This window comes from Triticum dicoccoides, chromosome 2A, assembly GCF_002162155.2.
Source record: "Triticum dicoccoides isolate Atlit2015 ecotype Zavitan chromosome 2A, WEW_v2.0, whole genome shotgun sequence".
Taxonomy (NCBI): domain Eukaryota; kingdom Viridiplantae; phylum Streptophyta; class Magnoliopsida; order Poales; family Poaceae; genus Triticum; species Triticum dicoccoides.
In genome coordinates, this window is record NC_041382.1 from 323127496 (window position 1) to 323146999 (window position 19504).

A 19504-nucleotide genomic window follows, 5' to 3' on the forward strand; every position below is an offset into this window, starting at 1 on the left:
AGCTCCGAGTGAGGTTACCGATAATGTTGGAGACGAAACAGGGGATGCCTTCCGGGGCATCCCCAAGCTTAGTTGCTTGGATCTTACTTGGATATTAACTTGGGGTGCCTTGGGAATCCCCAAGCTTGGGGTCTTGTCACTCCTTATTCTCCTCATATCGATGTCTATTAACCAGTGTAAATCCTAGAGAATCATGTAACTAAGGATAAACATTTATTGATGTAATCATAGATTGATCCTAATAGGATCCTATGTATAACAATGTAACCTTGGCTATCAAGCATCGTCCAGTATATATACATGGCAATGCCCAAGGGGCAAATCACGGCAAAACTTTCCTTCTGACTTAGTAATCAGAGCAAAAGATCCAATCTACCTACCATGACCGGCACCACCCCTGCTCCCCTCTCCGGCACTGCCGACGCTCTCACCTCCCTCAACGCTGGCACCATGGTCGCCAGCTCCTCCTCCGCTGCCCCGATCTTAGTCACCTCCCTTTGTAACCTGATCACGCTGCACCTCACGCGGGACAACTTCCTGCTGTGGAAAACTCAGGCCGTCCCCACTATTGCCACAAACGGCTTGTTCGGCTATGTCGTTGGCACCATTGAAGCTCCGCCGCACACCATCCACGAAGGCACTGGTGATGCCTCCGTCAATGTGGCCAACCCGGAGTTTCTTCGCTGGTACCAGCAGGACCAGGTCGTCATGATCACCCTCCTCGGGTCCATGACTGAGGATATCCTCGGTCAGATGATGCAGATGATGACCTCCGCTGAAGTATGGACTGCTCTTCACGACATGTTTGCTTCACAGAATCGCGCCCGCATCATGAAACTGAGGTATCAACTTTCTAATCTGGAGAAGAAAGATCTAGACGGACTACCATCGCAAGATGAATGGGCTCGCTGATGCGATGGCCTCCATCGGAAGCCCCTCTCTGATGATGAGGTACTCGGATACATGCTCTCTGGGCTGGGCTCCGAGTTCGAGCCCCTCGTTGCTTCGATCATGGCGCATGATGAACCAGTAAGTCTCAGCAGCTTTTATGCATACCTCATCAGCGCTGAACTTCGTTTGGAGCAGCAGAACTCGGCTGCAGAAGTCCATCCATCCGCCAACGCAGCAACTCGTGGCAATGGCGCTCGCAGCGCACAAGGTGGTGGCCAGGCTCGTGGTCGTGGTGGGCGTGTCCGCGGCAACGGGCGTCCCAATCTTAAGTGCCAGGTCTGCAACAAGTTCGGGCATGACGCTCTTCACTGCCACGACCGCTTCAACCACGCCTTCCAGCCCGATGATCAGCGCGAGCGCTCGGGCAACGCCATCAACACAAACAATGGCTCCGCAGGCTACACTATGGACATGGACTGGTACGCTGACACTGGTGCGACCGACCACCTGACTAGCGACCTCGACTGCCTCAGCATTCACAAGAACTATGGCGGCAAGGACAAGATGCATGCTGCGAACAGGGCTGGTATGTCTATTTCCCATATTGGTCATTCTACTATCTCTGGCTCGTCCAAACCAATCAAACTCCGCAACATATTGCATGTTCCCCATGTTAACAAGCATCTTTTATCTGTTCATAGACTTGTTTCTGACAATGATGCCTTTGCTGAATTTCATCCTCATTTGTTTTATCTTAAGGACCAAGCAACGAAGGCGGTTCTTCCTCGTGGTAGATCTCGCAATGGTCTTTATCCGGTGCCAAGCTTCAATAAATCATCTGTTGATCATGGTCCTCGTGTTCTCTCCGCTGTCAAGCTCTCTCCAGAACTATGACATAGAAGATTAGGTCATCCCTCGAAAAGTGTCGTTGAGTCAGTCCTTAGAACAAATAAATTTGCTTGTGCACTCTCTCTTGAGTCTAGTATTTGTGATGCTTGTCAATGAGCTAAAGTCCATCAATTACCTTTTCGTGATTCAGCTCATGTTACTCATGAACCACTTGAAATAATTCATTTGTTTGGGGTCCTGTAGTTCGTTCTGTTGGTGGTTTTAAATACTATGTGAGCTTCTTGGATGATTTTAGTCGTTTTACATGGATTTATCTTCTTAAACGAAAATCTGATGTTGAGAAAGCCTTCTATACCTTTTAGAAACATCTTGAGCGCATGTTAAACAAAAAATTAAAACTGTTCAATATGATTGGGGCGGCGAGTACCGTCGTCTAAACCAATATTTTCAAAAAGAAGGAATCACTCACCGAGTCACCTGTCCTCACATGAGCCAACAAAATGGCGTTGCTGAGCGCAGACATCGCCATATAGTTGAAACTGGAATTGCATTGCTCGCTCATTCTTCACTCCATGTTCGTTTTTGGGATGAGGCTTTTCTCCCAGCTTGCTATCTTATAAATTGCATTCCCACACGAGTTCTTCAAAACTCCACACCAGTCACTTGTCTTTGCAATGAGAAACCCGATTACACTTTTCTCTATACATTTGGGTGTGCATGCTGGCCCAATCTCAGGCTGTATAATAATCAAAAGCTTAAGTTTCGCTCAAAACAGTGTGTATTTTTTGGACTACAGTTCTATGCATAAGGGATACAAATGTCTAGACCGATCTACTGGACGCATTTACATCTCTTGCGATGTCATTTTTGATGAGCTCGTGTTCCCTTTTGATCAAACTCCACAGCCATCCACCACGTCACCACTACTCCCTACGCATCCCTCTTAGTTTCCTCTTACAGAGCCAGCCTTAGTGGATGATCGTATGCGGAGATATGATACTAGTTTGCTTGCTAACCCTGATTCCAGCTTGTCTCCTGGTTCTGCAGGTATAGCTCGATCAACATCGCAGGAGTGCGCGTCACCATGTGTGCCACGCCGTGCCCATGCAAATGGGCCCTCGCCGACGCTAGCTGCATCATCTGGACCGTGCAGCCCGGTCTCTCCCGTAGGCCGGCTTGACTTGTCTCCTGCCCAAGAGGATGGCGCGTCATCTCCCGCCGCAGATACACCGGTTTCCGCCCGTGGGTCGGATGCTTCAGCGACGCCGCCAGCTCCTTCACCGCCGATGGATGTCGCTCCAGCGGTTACCTGACATCCAATGGCGACTCGCGCTCGCCACAACATCACCAAGCCGCTTGTCCCAAGCGACGGCACCATTCGCTATAATCCTCGCCGGCGAGCCTTTCACGCCGAGCCGCGCTCCTACCGCGATGCCCTTGCTGATGAGCAGTGGCGCCCAGCGATGGAATCCGAGTTTGCAGCACTCTAGCAGAACCACACCTAGACATTGGTGCCTCGCCCACCTGGCAAAAATGTGATTGGGTGCAAATGGGTGTTCAAGGTCAAACACAAGGCTGATGGCTCTCTTGATAAGTTCAGGGCACGCCTTGTCGCTCGTGGCTTCACTCAGCAATATGGCATCGACTATTCGGACACTTTTTCTCCGGTTGTCAAACCAGCGACTATGCGCCTAGTGCTGTAACACCCGGAAATCATGCTACAGTAATCTCTCCTTAGTGGTAGCCATGTCATCATGATTACTATGCAAATGGCCACTTGTCCAAAATCAAAGTCAAATTCAAATTTACATTGCAAGTGAAATTATTATTCCTTCGATCAGTAAAATAAAAATGTTTGTTATGTTTCAAATATTCAATAAGAAATTGTGATGAAAAGACCAACTTCATTTGACTCCCAAAGAAATTCTTAGGAAATTAATAATTGGAACAACAACAATTTTCCAAAAATGTATAAACTTGTCGAATGACCCCAAACTTTGGGAGCATCTTCAAAGTGGTGCACCATATTTATTTGCAAAGTTACATTCTTAACTAAATTCAATTGCTAACTGAACTAAAGACAAAACAGTAGCAAAAAGGTAAAACAGATAGGAAAACTGAAAAATAAAAGAGGCCTAAACCTACTAGGCACCTTGGCCCATTAAACCAAACGGCCCAGTCCACCATCCCCACCTTCTTCTTCTTCCTACTGCTCATCAGGGGCTGCGTGGTGGACGTGTGCCCGACCACATCGCAGATCGGCTACGTGCTGTCAATCCGCCGCATCCCCGGCATCTACAAGGCTACCCCGACCCCCTGGTAAACCCTAACCCTCGAATCCCCTCCCTCTCGCCTCTCCCCTCTTCCTCGTACTTGGATGAGCGCAATCGCCGCCTCCGCCTCGCCATGGCCGCGGCCACCGGCCACCCGAGCCGCGCCAAGGTAGTTCTGGAGCCCCGCCGGCCTTCCCTACGCCGTCTCCGTCCTCCGGTCCAAGCCGTGAGGCCTCGCATCTTCGCCATCGCCGTTCCCCTTCGACGCCGTCCACCACGGCCACCGTCGCCCCTGCTGCTCCGACGGCTCCCGGCCCTCACCGACCTCGCCTTCGTGTTCGCGGTGAGCACCAACCCCGATTTCCCCGTTTCCCCTCTCCGTTTTGGCGTCGTAGACCTGCACCCGATTGTCGCCGCCATGGCCGAACCGCCGGAGCTCCACTCTCGAGCGTGCTTGTCTTCTCCTGCCGCAGCCTTGACCACTCCGCGCGAGCACCCGCTCCCGCCCAGACCGGCCGTCGCCTGCGCCGCCGTCTCTCCGTGCCGGTCACATCCCGCGCCGCCCGCGCTCCAGCTGCGTCCGCCTCCGGCCGCCGCCGCAACCTCCCGGTGCCAACTGCGTGCTGCTCCTAGCTGCCGCTACTTGCGTTGCTGTGCTACTGCTGCTCTGTACTGCTTCCGCTGCGAGCACCGCCGCTGCTGATGCTACTTGCTGCCGCTGCTTGCTAATGCTTTGCTGCTGCCGCCAAGTTGCTTTGGTGATGCTTTGCCATGGCCGTGCATATGTACACAGCATGCACATCCGGCTGTGTCTCTGGCCGGCTTAGTTAATTAGAGATAGGATAGTTCTAGGATTAGATTATAGTGCACTAAATTTTTGGGCACCACTAGTCATCAGACTATAGACATTTTGCTTTTAGCAGACTACTCGATGACCGTCGGATGAGGTGCATGGTGGCCGTCTGATTTATTAGTTAGGCCCGCGGGAGATTTGTTGACTTGGTTTATTAATTAATTGCTTCCTTACTTAACTGCATCCGCTTCGCTTGCCAGACTATCCCGCTAACCTCTTCCTACTCGTGTGATGCGAGCTTATCCAGAACGTGAAGCCCACACATGCAACTTGTGCGCTTGCTTTTTTTTTTGAGGGTCACTTGTGCGCTTGCTAACAAGACTTTGTCCGATGTCTTTTGCTTCCTATTGATTGCATCGCATATTTGCATCGCAAATTTATTCAATCTAATATAAATTCATGTTTGATTTTAACACAAATTTGTGTTCATTATAATTGTTTATTTACTGCCAACTATATTTCCATGGACTAGAAAATTTGCTTCCATTGCAACTTAAGTTTGCTTCTATCGATAACAATTAAATTTATTTTCGCTGAGACATAAATTGTACACTGTTTCCAAACAAATGAAAGTTCGCTACCAATGATAGGGGGATATTCTTCCATACAATAAAAGCCTAATACAGTTACAGCAACAAAAAGTGTTACAAGGTCCATGTCTAAGATGGCTGGGAAGCAAGGTTATTGTTTTGGGTAGCAGCGAAATACTGCCAAATGAAAATTGACGCTATTGCGATGGCAGAAAACAGCAAGGACAATGTTGCCAGCACGTAACCGTGATATCGTGATATCCTGGTCGGTTTGATGATGCGGAAGCTGGAGCACACAAATTACGCCGAAAGCACATCCCCGGGGAGGGCCTTCATCACTATCTCCGCCCATGTCTCCAGTACCTCCTTTGCGCCTTCAAATCGGCGCCGCTCATATTGTGGGGATAGGTCAATCCAAGGAGTTTCAGAAACGAATGATGCATGATTGGCATCATGTGGCACAAAACATCTGTAGAAGCACACATGAGAAAACGAGATAAGGTATATATGAATCTATCGAAACAAAAATAATTGGCAGTGGAAGCATAGAAAAATAAAATAAGGCTTACACGAAGCAACAATTTGATCTACCAGAACATACATGATAGGTAGGAGAAGCATGGAAAACTGGGATAAAAAAGCATTGCTATCGGAACATATGTGAAACGTAGAAGTAGAAGCCATAGCTTACACAAAGTCGTGATTTCATCAATCAAAACATACATGATAGGCAATGGAATCATATAAAATTGACAAGAAGGAAAAAATCAAGAGTATAGGAAAATACTCAAAATTAGGAAGCACGGTTGACACAAACCAATGAATTGATCTGTCAGAACATACACTGAGTTATGTTTCTATTGAAATGGTGTTGACAATGACAACTATAGAAACACAAACAAAAAATATATATGGGGACTATGGAAGCAAACTACCTAGACCAAATAATAATACATAATATAATATGGGGCAAGGAATATTAAAATAGTGATAACAATGACAGCAACAACTTTTGTAAAAAAGGAGGAAATATGGAAGCATTCTATCTAAAACTAAGAGGAGCATATGAAGTATAATTTGGAAGCCCCATCGGTATGAAGCATCAAGTATGGAAGCATTCTATGTAAACTAGAGGAGCATATGAAATACAATTTGGAAGCCCCATCATTATGAAGCATGAAAATATGCTATCTCAATCTGAGTCATCTTAATTTGAAGCATAGAAAATTGAATACATGAATTAACTAAGATTGCCACCAACATGGGGATGCATGTGTCACCTACATACCAAATTCACAGAAATATTGGTTGAACTATGGATGCTAACTTTGTAAACTAAAGAAGCATATGTGGTATTATTTCAGAAGGTCCATTAGTAGGAAGCTTGAAAAGAGCGATATCTCAACACAAGTCATCTTAATAGGAAGCATATTTGTCACGTTCATGTAAATTTCACAAATATTTCATTTATGATTTGGTGATCCAGTACACAAAGGACAGAACAAAATCGGACCCAATAAAAAGGAATTGCTCAAGATGTGCACACAAGGATATGAATTGATACTCAGAACATAAAACAAGAAAAAAAAATCAACAAGTGGATCAACATGAGAGAGGACTCAATACCTAGATCATACGAGGACAGTGCCTTAGGGGGGATGGAGACGACTCTACAGTGGTCGACATGTGGTGGCTTCGTTTCCCAACCGAGACGGCCCTCCGGCGTGGTGGACTAGAGGTACCCGGCCCAAAGCTGGCGAAGATGACCAGGAGGACAAGGGGATTGTGAGCTTGTCTGTGCCAAATCGTGGATAATGACAGCCACAATCACAAGACGATACGACACACCATCGTGGATAAGAATGTAGGAAGCATGAAAAATAGCAAATAAAGATGCATGTATTGTGCCGGCAACATACTAACTGAACGAATTGCAAGTAAATATCAGGATGGCATGGAAGCATTTTTCTAAAGGATCATAGAAAATGAGTATACAATGTAGAAGCACAAAAATATGAGTCGTAGGCACAGAAGCATTTTTCTAAACTACCGTAGCAAAACGAGAACAATGTAGAAGCACAAAGCTATGCAGCTGGCTATTAGTGCAAAGGGTGCACTATTAGTGTCTGGTGGAAGCATTAAATTTTGAAAAATGTAACAAAAACAATATGCCGCTAACTATGGTCCATGGATGCATATTTTTGGAAGCACTTTATACAGGAAGCAACGAAACAATGTTTTCCTCAACATATTTCACCATCATTCGAAGCACTGCATATTGAAAACTAATTAACTAAGGAATAGCCACGAATGCCTGCCTACATATGTATGGTTTATCTAATTATCTAAAAAGCTCGACTTGCAAAAGGATTGATGATAAAGGATCTAAAACATCACCGAACAATACTAGGCAGCCAATGAACATACAAACCCAGTGAGTACTTGGCTGTGGATGAAATATAAAGAGAAATAAAATCAAACATTTACAGAAATTACAAATGGAATCATCAAAAAGGAGTTGGTAGATGCAGTACAATACCTTCGATTTCAAGATGGGGTGGGGTGGGATTTTCCAATCCACATCAGGTTCTCCGACCGGCCGGTGCTACTCCGGCAACCAATTCAGCCGATGGGGCGACCATCCTGCTCGGCGACAAAGAGAGCATGAGGCTGTCCGAGGCGGGGGTGGGGTGGAGGGGACCGATCTGGGCGAGGTGGGTGGAGGGCGTAGGCTAGCGCGTCTCTCGATTGATTGGAACGAGAGGGATTAGGGATAAGATTTTGGGCGGGGGTTGCGGCAGCGTGGTTAGCGTCTGCTGCTGTTTTTTTCTTTAATAGAAAGTACAATTTGTGAGGCGTTAGATTTCAGATGAATCGACGGCTTTGGATTGGTTTGACGCTGGACTTGTTAGATTTCAGATGAATCGACGGCTTTGGATTGGTTTGACGCTGGACTTCTGCCAGACTATAGATAGGAAGCGTTTCCCAATTTTCTAATGTGCAGATGACATGTTGGCCTCATTTGATTATGATAGTTTTTAACTATATGTTTAGGTATAGCCTATGCCATGTGGGTCACACCTTCTCCCTTTGACCAGTCAAACTGACCTGGTCAACTCAAATTATTAGTAATTTCAAAAAATGATTAAAACTTAGAAAATTTAATATAAAATAAACCGTAACTCGGATGAAAATGTTTTCTACATGAAAGTTGCGTAGAACGACGAGACGAATCCGAATACGCATCCTGTCCGTCCGCCACACATCCCTAGCATAGCGAACATGCAACTTTCCCCCTCCGGTTCATTTGTCGGAAAACGCGAAACACCGGGGATACTTTCCCGGATGTTTCCCCCCTTCTCCAGTATCACATGTCCCTACGTTAGGTCACCCCTAGCACAATGTATTGCCGCATCTTGCTTTGTGTTACATTTGATTGCTCTGTTATTTATTGTGTTCCCCATTCGTTACTTATTTCCAGTAGACTCCGAGGCCGCTGCCGATGTCCGTGTGTTCGACTACATCGAAAATGACCCCTCCTTCTTGCCGGAGCAACCAGGCAAGCCCCCTCCTTGATCACCAGATATCGCCTATTCTTCTCTCTACTGCTTGCATTAGAGTAGTGTAGCATGTTACTGCTTTCCGTTAATCATGTTCTGATGCATAGCCTGTCCTTGCTACTACTGTTGTTACCTTTACCTGCAATCATAAATGCTTAGTATATGATGCTAGTATTTCATCAGTGACCCTACATTCTTGTCCGTCTGCCATGCTATACTACCGGCCGGGATCACTCGGGAGGTGATCACATGTATATACTATACATATTACACCTGATACATGTGGTGACTAAAGTCGGGTCGGCTTGTAGAGTACCCGCAAGTGATTCCGATGTGGGGGCTGAAGGGGCAGGTGGTTCCATCCAGGTAGTGGTGGGCCTGGGTTCCCGACGGCCCCCGACTGTTACTTTGTGGTGGAGCGACAGGGCAGGTTGAGACCACCTAGGAGAGAGGTGGGCCTGGCCCTGGACGGCGTTCACTGTTACTTCAAAATAACACGCTTAACAAGATCTTGGTATTTGATCTGAGTCTCGTCACTGGCTTATACGCACTAACCAACTACGCGGGAACAGTTATGGGCACTCGACGTCGTGGTATCAGCCGAAGCCTTCTTGACGTCAGCGACTGAGTGGCGCGCGCCGGATTGGACTAGAACGCCTACTCTTGTATTAGGGAGGCTAGGTCTGCTTACCGGCCGCGTTCACAACATGCAGGTGTGCAATGGGCGATGGGCCCAGACCCCTACGCCATAGGATTTAGACCGGAGTGCTGACCTCTCTGTTGTGCCTAGGTAGGGCTGCGACGTGTTGATCTTCCGAGGCCGGACATGACCCAGAAAAATGTGTCCGGCCAAAGGGGATCGAGCGTGTTGGGAAATGTGATGCGCCCCTGCAGGGAAGTTTATCTATTCGAATAGCTGTGTCCCTCGGTAAAAGGACGACCCGGAGTTGTACCTTGACCTTATGACAACTAGAATCGGATACTTAATAAAACACACCCTTTCAAGTGCCAGATACAACCCGGTGACCGCTCTCTCACAAGGCTACGAGGGGAGGATCGCCGGGTAGGATTATGCTATACGATGATACTTGGTTAACTTACCATCTACTCTCTTCTTCTGCTTCAAGATGGAGGTCGCCAGAAGCGTAGTCTTTGATAGGACTAGCTATCCCCCTCTTATTCTAGCATTTTGCAGTTCAGTCCATAGACACTACCCTTTTTCATTGATACCAATGCATATGTAGTGTAGATCCTTGCTTGCGAGTACTTTGGATGAGTACTCACGGTTGCTTTGCTACTTCTTTTTCCCCTTTTCCGATTATTGCGATCATATGATGGAGTCCATGAGCCAGAGGATCCCGAGGATGATTCTACATGGAGTTCGGCTCTAATGAGTAGTTAGGAGGTCCCAGGCAGGAGGCCTCGCCTTTTCGATCGTTGCTACTTTTGTGCTAGCCTTCTTAAGGCAAACTTGTTTAACTTATGTCTATTTTCAGACATTGATGCTTTTGTTGACTCGTTTGTTTTCGAGCTGATGTATTCGAGCCCTAGAGGCCCCTGACTTGTAATATAAAGCTTGTATTATTTTAATTTGTGTCTAGAGTTGTGTTGTGATATCTTGCCGTGAGTCCCTGATCTTGATCGTACACATTTGCGTGTATGATTAGTGTACGGTCAAATTGGGGGCGTCACAGGTGCTCTCCCTTGCCGTCTCTCGTGGCTGGCATTTCTGTCAGATCAATATTAGCAATGCTTTTCTTCATGGTGTCCTCACTGATGAAGCCTACATGCAGCAACCTCCCGGTTTTCAGGACCGTACACGGCTAGATTATGTCTGCAATTTACACAAGGCTTTCTATGGCTTAAAACAGTCACCTCGTGCCTGGTATGCTCGTCCCAGTGAGCGTCTCCAACAACTGGGTTTTGCTCCCTCGGCTGCTGACACCTCTCTGTTTATTTTTGCTCATGGTGGTGTGACAGTCTATATGCTAGTCTATGTCGACGATATTGTGATTGTGAGTTCCTCTAGTACTACTGTGACCAAGTTGCTTTGGAAGCTTTCTGTAACGTTCCCTGTCAAGGACCTTGGCCCTCTACATTATTTTCTTGGTATTGAGGTGCTCTCCAATTCCGGGGGAATGACACTTACACAACACAAGTATGCTATGGATTTGTTGCAGCGTACAGATATGGCAAATTGTAAAGCAGTTTCAACCCCAATGTGCACTCACGAGAAGCTAGCTCGAGATGTTGGTCATGGACTGAATGAAGAGGAGGCATTCAAGTACAGAAGTTCAGTGGGAGCCCTTCAATATTTTACCCTCACGTGCCCGGATCTCTCCTTTGCAGTGAACAAGGTTTGTCAGTTTTTGTCGTCTCCAACTGACGTCCATTGGGAGGCTATCAAACGCATATTACGCTTTGTCAAAGGAACGGTGACCATTGGGCTAACTATTCGTCGGTCACCATCTACCTTGCTGAGGTGTTCGCTGACGCAGACAGGGCGGGTTGCAGTGATGATCGACAATCAATAGGATGGTTCGCTATATTTTTTGGGCCAAATCTCATATCTTGGAGTGCACGCAAGCAACCCACAGTATCACGATCAACGACAGAAGCCGAGTATAAGGCGTTGGCAAATGGTATTACCGAGGCAATATGGCTGCAGTCATTGCTGAAGGAGCTTCGAGTTCCTCAACCTCGCCCACCTGTTTTGTGGTGTGACAATCTCGGCGCAATGTACCTTACATCCAATCCAGTATTCCATGCTCGCACGAAGCATATCAAGGTGGACTTCCATTTTGTAAGAGAGAAGGTCGCCATGGGAGCCTTGGACGTTCGGTTTGTCTCCTCCGTTGATCAAGTTGCTGATGCCTTCACCAAGACACTCACAAAGCTCATGCTAACACGACTGCGATCCAATCTCAACCTTTGCACAGGATGAGATTGAGGGGGAATGTTAATCAGTGTAAATCGTAGAGAATCATGTAACTAAGGATAGACATTTATTGATGTAATCGTAGATTGATCCTAATAGGATCCTGTGTATCACAATGTAACCTTGGCGCTCAAGCATCATCCAGTATATATACATGGCAATGCACAAGGGGCAAATCACGACAAAACTTTCCTTCTGACTATGTCTCATCCAAAACTTGAAAACTTCAATCACACAAAACTTAACGAAACTTCGTGAGATAGTTTAGTATGATAAAGAGCAAACCATTTCACTTTGGTACTTTCAAAGACAAGATTCATAATTGTTTCCACACAATGCCTACTGAAGCATATCATTTCCACAATTTATATTGAGCAATATAATCCATAGGAACTAGAAAACAAGCAAACTATGCATTGAAAACAGAATCTGTCAAAAACAGAACAGTCTATAGTAATCTGTACTCCAACCATACTTCTGCTACTCCAAAAATTCTGAAAAAATAGGAAAACCTGGGCAATTTTTCTATTAATATTCTGTAAAAAGAATCAGCATTTTATCACGCTTCTGTTAAAAATGAGAATTGTTTTCCTAAGTGCATAAGTTTCTGTTTTTCAGCAAGATCAAATCAACTATCACCGTAAGGCCTCCCAAAGGTCTTACTTGGCACTTTATTGAAACGAAAGCAATAAAACATGATTACTACAGTAGCCTAATCATGTGAACACACAAAAACAGTAGGTAAAAGTGTTGGGTTGTCTGCCAATAACACTTTTCTTTAATGCCTTTTAGCTAGGCATGATGATTTCAATGATGCTCACATAAAAGATAAGAATTGAAACATAACAAGAGCATCATGAAGCATATGACTAGTACATTTAAGTCTAACCCACTTCCTATGCATAGGGATTTTGTGAGCAAATAACTTATGGGAACAAGAATCAACTAGCATAGGAAGGAAAAACATGCATAACTTCTAAACTTTCAACATAAAGAGAGGAAACTTGATATTATTGAAATATGTAGAAGCATAATAATTTTCAGTAGCATCATGAATGAATTCAACAATATAACCATCACATGAAGCATTCTTTTCATGATCCACAAGCATAGAATTTTTATTACTCTCCACATAAGCAAATTTCTTCTCATCACTAGTAGTGGGAGCAAACTCAACAAAATAACTATCATGTGATTGGAAATTAAAAACATGATGAAAAGTTTCGTGGTTATCATTATTCAATATAGCATACATGTCATCACCATAATCATCATAGATAGCAACCATGTTCTCATGGTCAACTGAAGCCTCATCCAAAATGATGGATTCATCATTAAATAAAGTCATGACCTCTCCGAATCCACTTTCATCAATATAATAATCATAAATAGGAGGTATGCAATAATAATAATAATAAATTTTCTCATCAAAACTTGGGGCACTAAAAATATCATATTCATCAAATATAGAATCACCAAGCATATGGCTTTGCATATCATTAGCATCATGGATATTCAAAGATTTCATACTAACAACATTGCAATCATCCTCATCATTCCAATATTTTGTGCCAAACATTTTATTGACATCTTCTTCTAACAATTGAGCACAATTTTTCGAACCATCATTTTCAAGAAAGATATTATAAAGATGATCAATAATATGATGCAACCTCAATTCCATTTTTATGTAGTTTTCTTTTGTAGACCAAACTAGTGATAAACAAGAAACTAAAATATTCGATTACAAGATCTAAAGATATACCTTCATGCACTCACCTCCCCGGCAACGGCGCCAGAAAAGAGCTTGATGTCTACTATGCAACTTTATTCTTATAGACACGTGTTGGGCCTCCAAGCGCAGAGTTCTGTAGGACAGTAGCAATTTTCCCTCAAGTGGATGAACTAATGTTTATCAATCCGTGAGAGGTATAGGATGAAGATGGTCTCTCTCAAACGACCCTACAACCAAATACAAGAAATATCTTGTGTCCCCAACACACCCAATACAATGGCAAATTGTATAGGTGCACTAGTTCGGCGAAGAGATGGTGATAAAAGTGTAATATGAATGATAGAAATATATTTTTATAATCCGAATAAATAAAAAAGCAAGGCAGCAAATAGTAAACAGGCACAAAAACGGTATTGCAATGCTTGAAAATGAGGCCTAGGGTCCGTACTTTCGCTAGTGCAATCTCTCAACAATGCTAATATAATTGGATCATATAACCGTCCTCAACGTGCAACGAAGAATCACTCCAAAGTTCCTATCTAGCGGAGAACATAAGACGAAATTGTTTGTAGGGTATGAAACCACCTCAAAGCTATTCTTTTTGATCAATCTATCCTAGAGTTCGTACTAAAATAACACGAAGCTATTCTTTTCGATCGATCTAACCAAGAGTTCATACTAAAATAACACCAAGGCAAATTCAGATTCATAATATTTAATCCAACACAAAGAACTTCAAAGATTTCCCCAAGATTTCTATCAGAGAAACAAAGACAAGAACGTGCATCAATCCCTATGCATATATTACCCCAATGTCACCTCGGGAATCCGCGAGTTGAGTGCCAAAACATATATAAAGTGAATCAATACGATACCCCATTGTCACCACGAGTATTCAATTTCAAGACATATATCAGGTGTTCTCAAATCCATAAAAGTATTCAATCCGATAACAACAAAATCTCAAAGGGAAAAACTCAATTCATTACAACAAGGTAGAGAGGGGAAAACACCATATATCCGACTATATTAACAAAGCCTGCGATACATCAAGATCGTGACATCGCAAGAACACAAGAGAGAGAGAGAGATTAAGCACATATCTACTGGTACAAACCCTCAGCCCTGAGGGTGGACTAATCCCTCCTCATCATGGTGGCCGCCGGGATGATGAAGATGGCCACCGGAGATGATTCCCCCCTCCGGCAAGGTGCCGAAATGGGGTCTAGATTGGTTTTTGGTGGCTACAGAGCCTTGCGGCGGCGGAACTTCTGATCTAGGTTAACCCCGAGGGTTTTCAGAATATTTGGGAATTTATAGGGTAAAGATGGGGTGCGGGAGGCTACCGAGGTGGGCACAACCCACCTGGGCGTGCCTGGGGCCCCAGGCGCGCCCTGGTGGGTTGTGCCCCCCTTGGGGCACCCCCAGGTGCTTCTCTAGCCCATCCTGGGTGTTCTGGTCCATAGAAAATCTCCAAAAAGTTTCGCGGTGTTTGGACTCCGTTTGATATTGATTTCCTGCGATGTAAAAAACAAGCCAAAAACAACAACTAGCACTAGGCACTGGGTCAATAGGTTAGTCCCAAAAAATGATATAAAGTTGCTATAAAATGATTATAAAACATCCAAGAATGATAATATAACAGCATGAATAGTTCATAAGTTATAGATACATTGGAGACGTATCACGGACTCGTGTGTCGATGTACAAAAGTAGGGGTCCTTTTCGTACCCCTTTACTTGTGCGCGGGCAGTAGCACCCACACGCCTGCAGTCACACTTGCTGGGATAGAAGAGGAAGCAAAGACACAAGACTACCAGAGGCGTGCTCGAGGCCACAGGCATGAAGAGTAGAGGGGCGAGGTGAAACTCCCCCGACAAGGCCCTTGCCGGAGTGGCCTTCACGGCCCCGGCAAGAGCCTTGCCGGGGCGACTTGCCCAACACCAACAAGGCCGCCACCCTTGAGTCTAAGAGTCCCGACGCCATCAACCACTACAAAAAAATACACTTCCGTGATGATACGTGTTTGTCACAGTAGGTCACATTTTCTGTCATGCATGTATATCCATGACAAATTTATGACAAAATCAAGATAGTCATACCTGTGCTGTCGTGGAAGTGTTTCATGACATTACCAAGATTATCATCATGGAAGTATCCACTTCCATGACGATAAATCGCGCGTCACAGAAGTGCTTTCGTCAAGGGTGACCGACATGTGGCATCCACCGTAACGGAACACCGTTAAGCTATCGGGTCCAATTTTGGATCCGATAACCCGTTAACAGCCAGGACCAATGGGGATTTTCCACGTGTAAAATCATCATTGGCCGTAGGAAACACGTGTTTCCTCACCGTTGGGACAGATGCCATCCACTCATTGGACAGGAGGCGCCTATGATAGGTCGACACGTGGCACGGCCCAACTGTGGCCCGTTCTGGTGAAAAAGGCCGGCCCAGTAAAAAATAGCAGGCTGGCCCATATAAGGCCTACTTGTGTCAGGTCCATTTAAGCCCACGGCCCATACGAGATGTGCCAATTCGGCCCGTCAACGGCCCATTAAAGATTTGACACCATTGCAACCCATCGTCAGTTCGAGCCTGTTAACAGCCCGCTATATATTTGGGCTCAATATCGACCCGATGAGATTTCGGCCTGTTAACGGCCCATTCAGTGGATGGGCCAATTTTCACGATGTACATCTTTCGGCCTTTTAGCGACCCATTTAAATATTGGGCTAATTTTCGGCCTCATGTGTCTTTCAGCCTGTTGACGACCCATAAATCAATTGGGCCATTTGTAGTCGGCCTGAGTTTCGGCCTTTTAGCGACCCATTTAAGTGTTGGGCCAATTCCCGGTCCTGTGTGCCTTTCAGCCTGTTAACGGACCGTAAATGAGTTGGGCCATTTATAGTCGGACCTGAGTTTTGGCCTTTTAACGGCCCATGCCCTTCATGGTCCAATACCAGCCCGGTTTCTCTTTCGGCCTGCTAAAGGCCCACAACACAGTTGGGTCATTCACAATACAACCTGACTTTCGGCCTCTTAGTGGCCCATACTCTTCATGGTCCAGTACAAGCCCGTTGTCCCTTTCGGCCTGCTAAAGGCCACATTATAGTTGGGCCATATGTAGCCCGAACTTAGTAACGACCTGTTAATGGCCTGCGAAATTAATTGGGCCCACCTGTTGCCCGCTTTGATGTCAGCCTGTTAACGACCCGGGAGTTAAGAGGGCCGACCATTAACTTTTGGCTTGGTAACGGCCCATTAACTTAATGGGCCCACTAAAGTTCGTACATGTCTTTAGGCCAAATTAGATAATTTGAGCCCATTACGACGAGCAATTATGCAGAGGACCAAAACTGATCAAGCAAAGGTACGACATATAGGGAAAAACGTTGCACATCCAGCATATATTATAGGAAATTACATCCACTGGGCAATCAAAGATTGATGCTAGTGCAAATAAATGAACAGAACCTGACGATCTACAACGTCACAACCTGCAACCTCAGCACGGATGACGCCCATAAGCATGTGGGCAAGTTCTGCTGCTTTGCTACACTGTCTCTAAAAACATTGATCAGTTGTTGTGTCGCATGACTTTACACCTCTGATTCCTCCAGCATTTCCATCATTCCTTTAGCCATTAATTGGTTCACAAACATACATTTTTTCCGTTGCATTCGAGACAAAGGATACTGAACAGATTCAGATGGCGATTTTGGCAGGCTTGTATTATTAATAATGGAGAGTGTCTCGACCACCGCATCATAACATAAATTAGGAGGGGAACCAAACAGATTAATCATGAGTTATTGGCATATTACCTGGCCTAGATTTATTGTAAACAAACAATGGGGTTGCCTTGCTATTTTCAGAGTTTGTCCTCTTATCTTCAGCAGCCTGCACCAAATTAGGACACTAGCATTGCTATCATTGGCCAAGTCAGATAATAGGAAAGCAACATTGGCACAACGAACGTTTGGGCAAATAGCCAACACCAAATTAACACAATATGGCACATCTATCACCAGCCAGGTAAGGTAATATGAAAGCAACATTGACACAATGAATGAATAGGCAACTAGAGCAGCACTACAATTCAGTAATGTGCATGATATGAGATAGTACACTTATGCAGCTCAGTATGCAAAACTACCAGGAAGTTTTCTTTACAAAAATCAACATTGGCGCCTTTAACATTTTGCTACAACTAATTTTAGATTAGACAAAGGTTGGATTCACTCCAATTAACAAAATACATGCTGATGTAAAAATATAGTGATATACAACAGGTACTTACATCAGCATTGGAGCACAGAGAATTCCCGCAAGATTTTTTCCTCGAATTCAATCCCAATGAAGGAAATCTTCTATCATTTAACCTTATTTTCTAAAAGATAGATGGGTAAGAAACATGTAGAAAATATGATTAGAATGCTATAAAATTTCATGATGCGAGGATATGCACACGCTTCTTACAATGGAGTTGACATTCTTTTGCTAGACTGGAGCAGACTAGTTCTTTGGCCACTGGAATCTGCTTATTATTAGTGGGAGTTGGGTTTTTCTGTGCTGGAGTAGTATCTATGAAAAATGGAGTTGGTTTATTATCTCATGGCGTTTGCATCTTTTGCAAAGAACTGGTTTGTAACCCTTCAGATTCTAACATAGCCGTCTTCCCCTTGCATGCCTTATATAGAAGAATGGTGCTTCAATTATAAAACATGCTACAGCAGAGATGGAATAGGTACTGAAGAATAGAAAGGCATGACATATTGACATGTATTCCCACCATCCGGAAATAAATAGATGGGTCTAGGCGTATTTTAGTTCTAGATACATCCAGTTTTATCCATTTCTGCGACATGTAATCCGCACGGAGGGAGTATGATGTAAGAGTTAGGGATACGACAGGACAAAACAGTAAAAAAACACTGAAAACCCACTGCAGAACTAAAGTAATCAAATCCATTGATATGAGATAGTACACTCATGCAGCTCAGGATGCAAAACTACTAGGCAGTTTTCCTTACAAAAATCAACATTGTGGCCTTTAATCATACATTTTGCTACAACTAAATTTAGATCAGATAAAGGTTGGATTCACGCCGATTAACAAAATACATGCTGATGTAAAAATATAGTGATATACAACAGGTACTTACATCTGCATTGGAGTACAGAGAATTCCTGCAAGAATCTTTCCTCACAGAAGATACCAGTGCAGAAATTCTTCTATCTGTTAAGCTTATTTTCTAAAAGAGAGATGGGTAAGAAACATGTAGAAAATATGATCAGCATGCTATAACATTTCATGATGCAAGGATATGCACAGACTTCTTAGAATGGAGTTGACATATTTTTGCTGGACTAGAGCGGACTAGTTCTTTGGCCACTGGAATCTGCTTATTATCAGTAGGAGTTGGGTTTCTCTGTGCTGGAGCAGTATCTATAAAAACTGGAGTTGGTTTATTATCTCCTGGCGTTTGGATCTTTTGCAAAGACCTGGTTTGTAACCCTTCAGATTCTAACATAGTCGTCTTCCCCTTGCATGCCTTGTATAGAAGAATGGTGCTTCAATTATAAAACATGCTATAGCAGAGAGATGGAATAGGTACTGAATAATAGAAAGGCATGACATATTGACATGTATTCCCTCCATCCAGAAAAAAATGGATGGGTCTAGGTGTATTTCAGTTCTAGATACATCCTTTTTTATCCATTTAGGCAACATGTAATCCGGACGGAGGGAGTATGGTGTAAGAGCTAGGGATACGACAGGACAACACAATAAAAAAACACTAGTTGAATGTAAAACTGTATGCTAGCGGAATACGTACAGAAAAACTAAGGCAACATACACGTGTAT

At 44.3% G+C, this 19504-nt stretch overlaps 1 long non-coding RNA gene across 1 annotated transcript; it reads right to left on the bottom strand.

Annotated features, from left to right (window-relative positions):
• Positions 1–5426: 5426 nt before the first annotated feature.
• Positions 5427–8030, bottom strand: LOC119359351. The gene is made up of 3 exons (XR_005172486.1): positions 7936–8030; positions 7023–7149; positions 5427–5865 (listed from the first exon to the last, which is right to left on the bottom strand). It is a non-coding gene; the product is annotated as an uncharacterized LOC119359351 (long non-coding RNA).
• Between the last annotated feature and the right edge of the window lie 11474 nt (positions 8031–19504).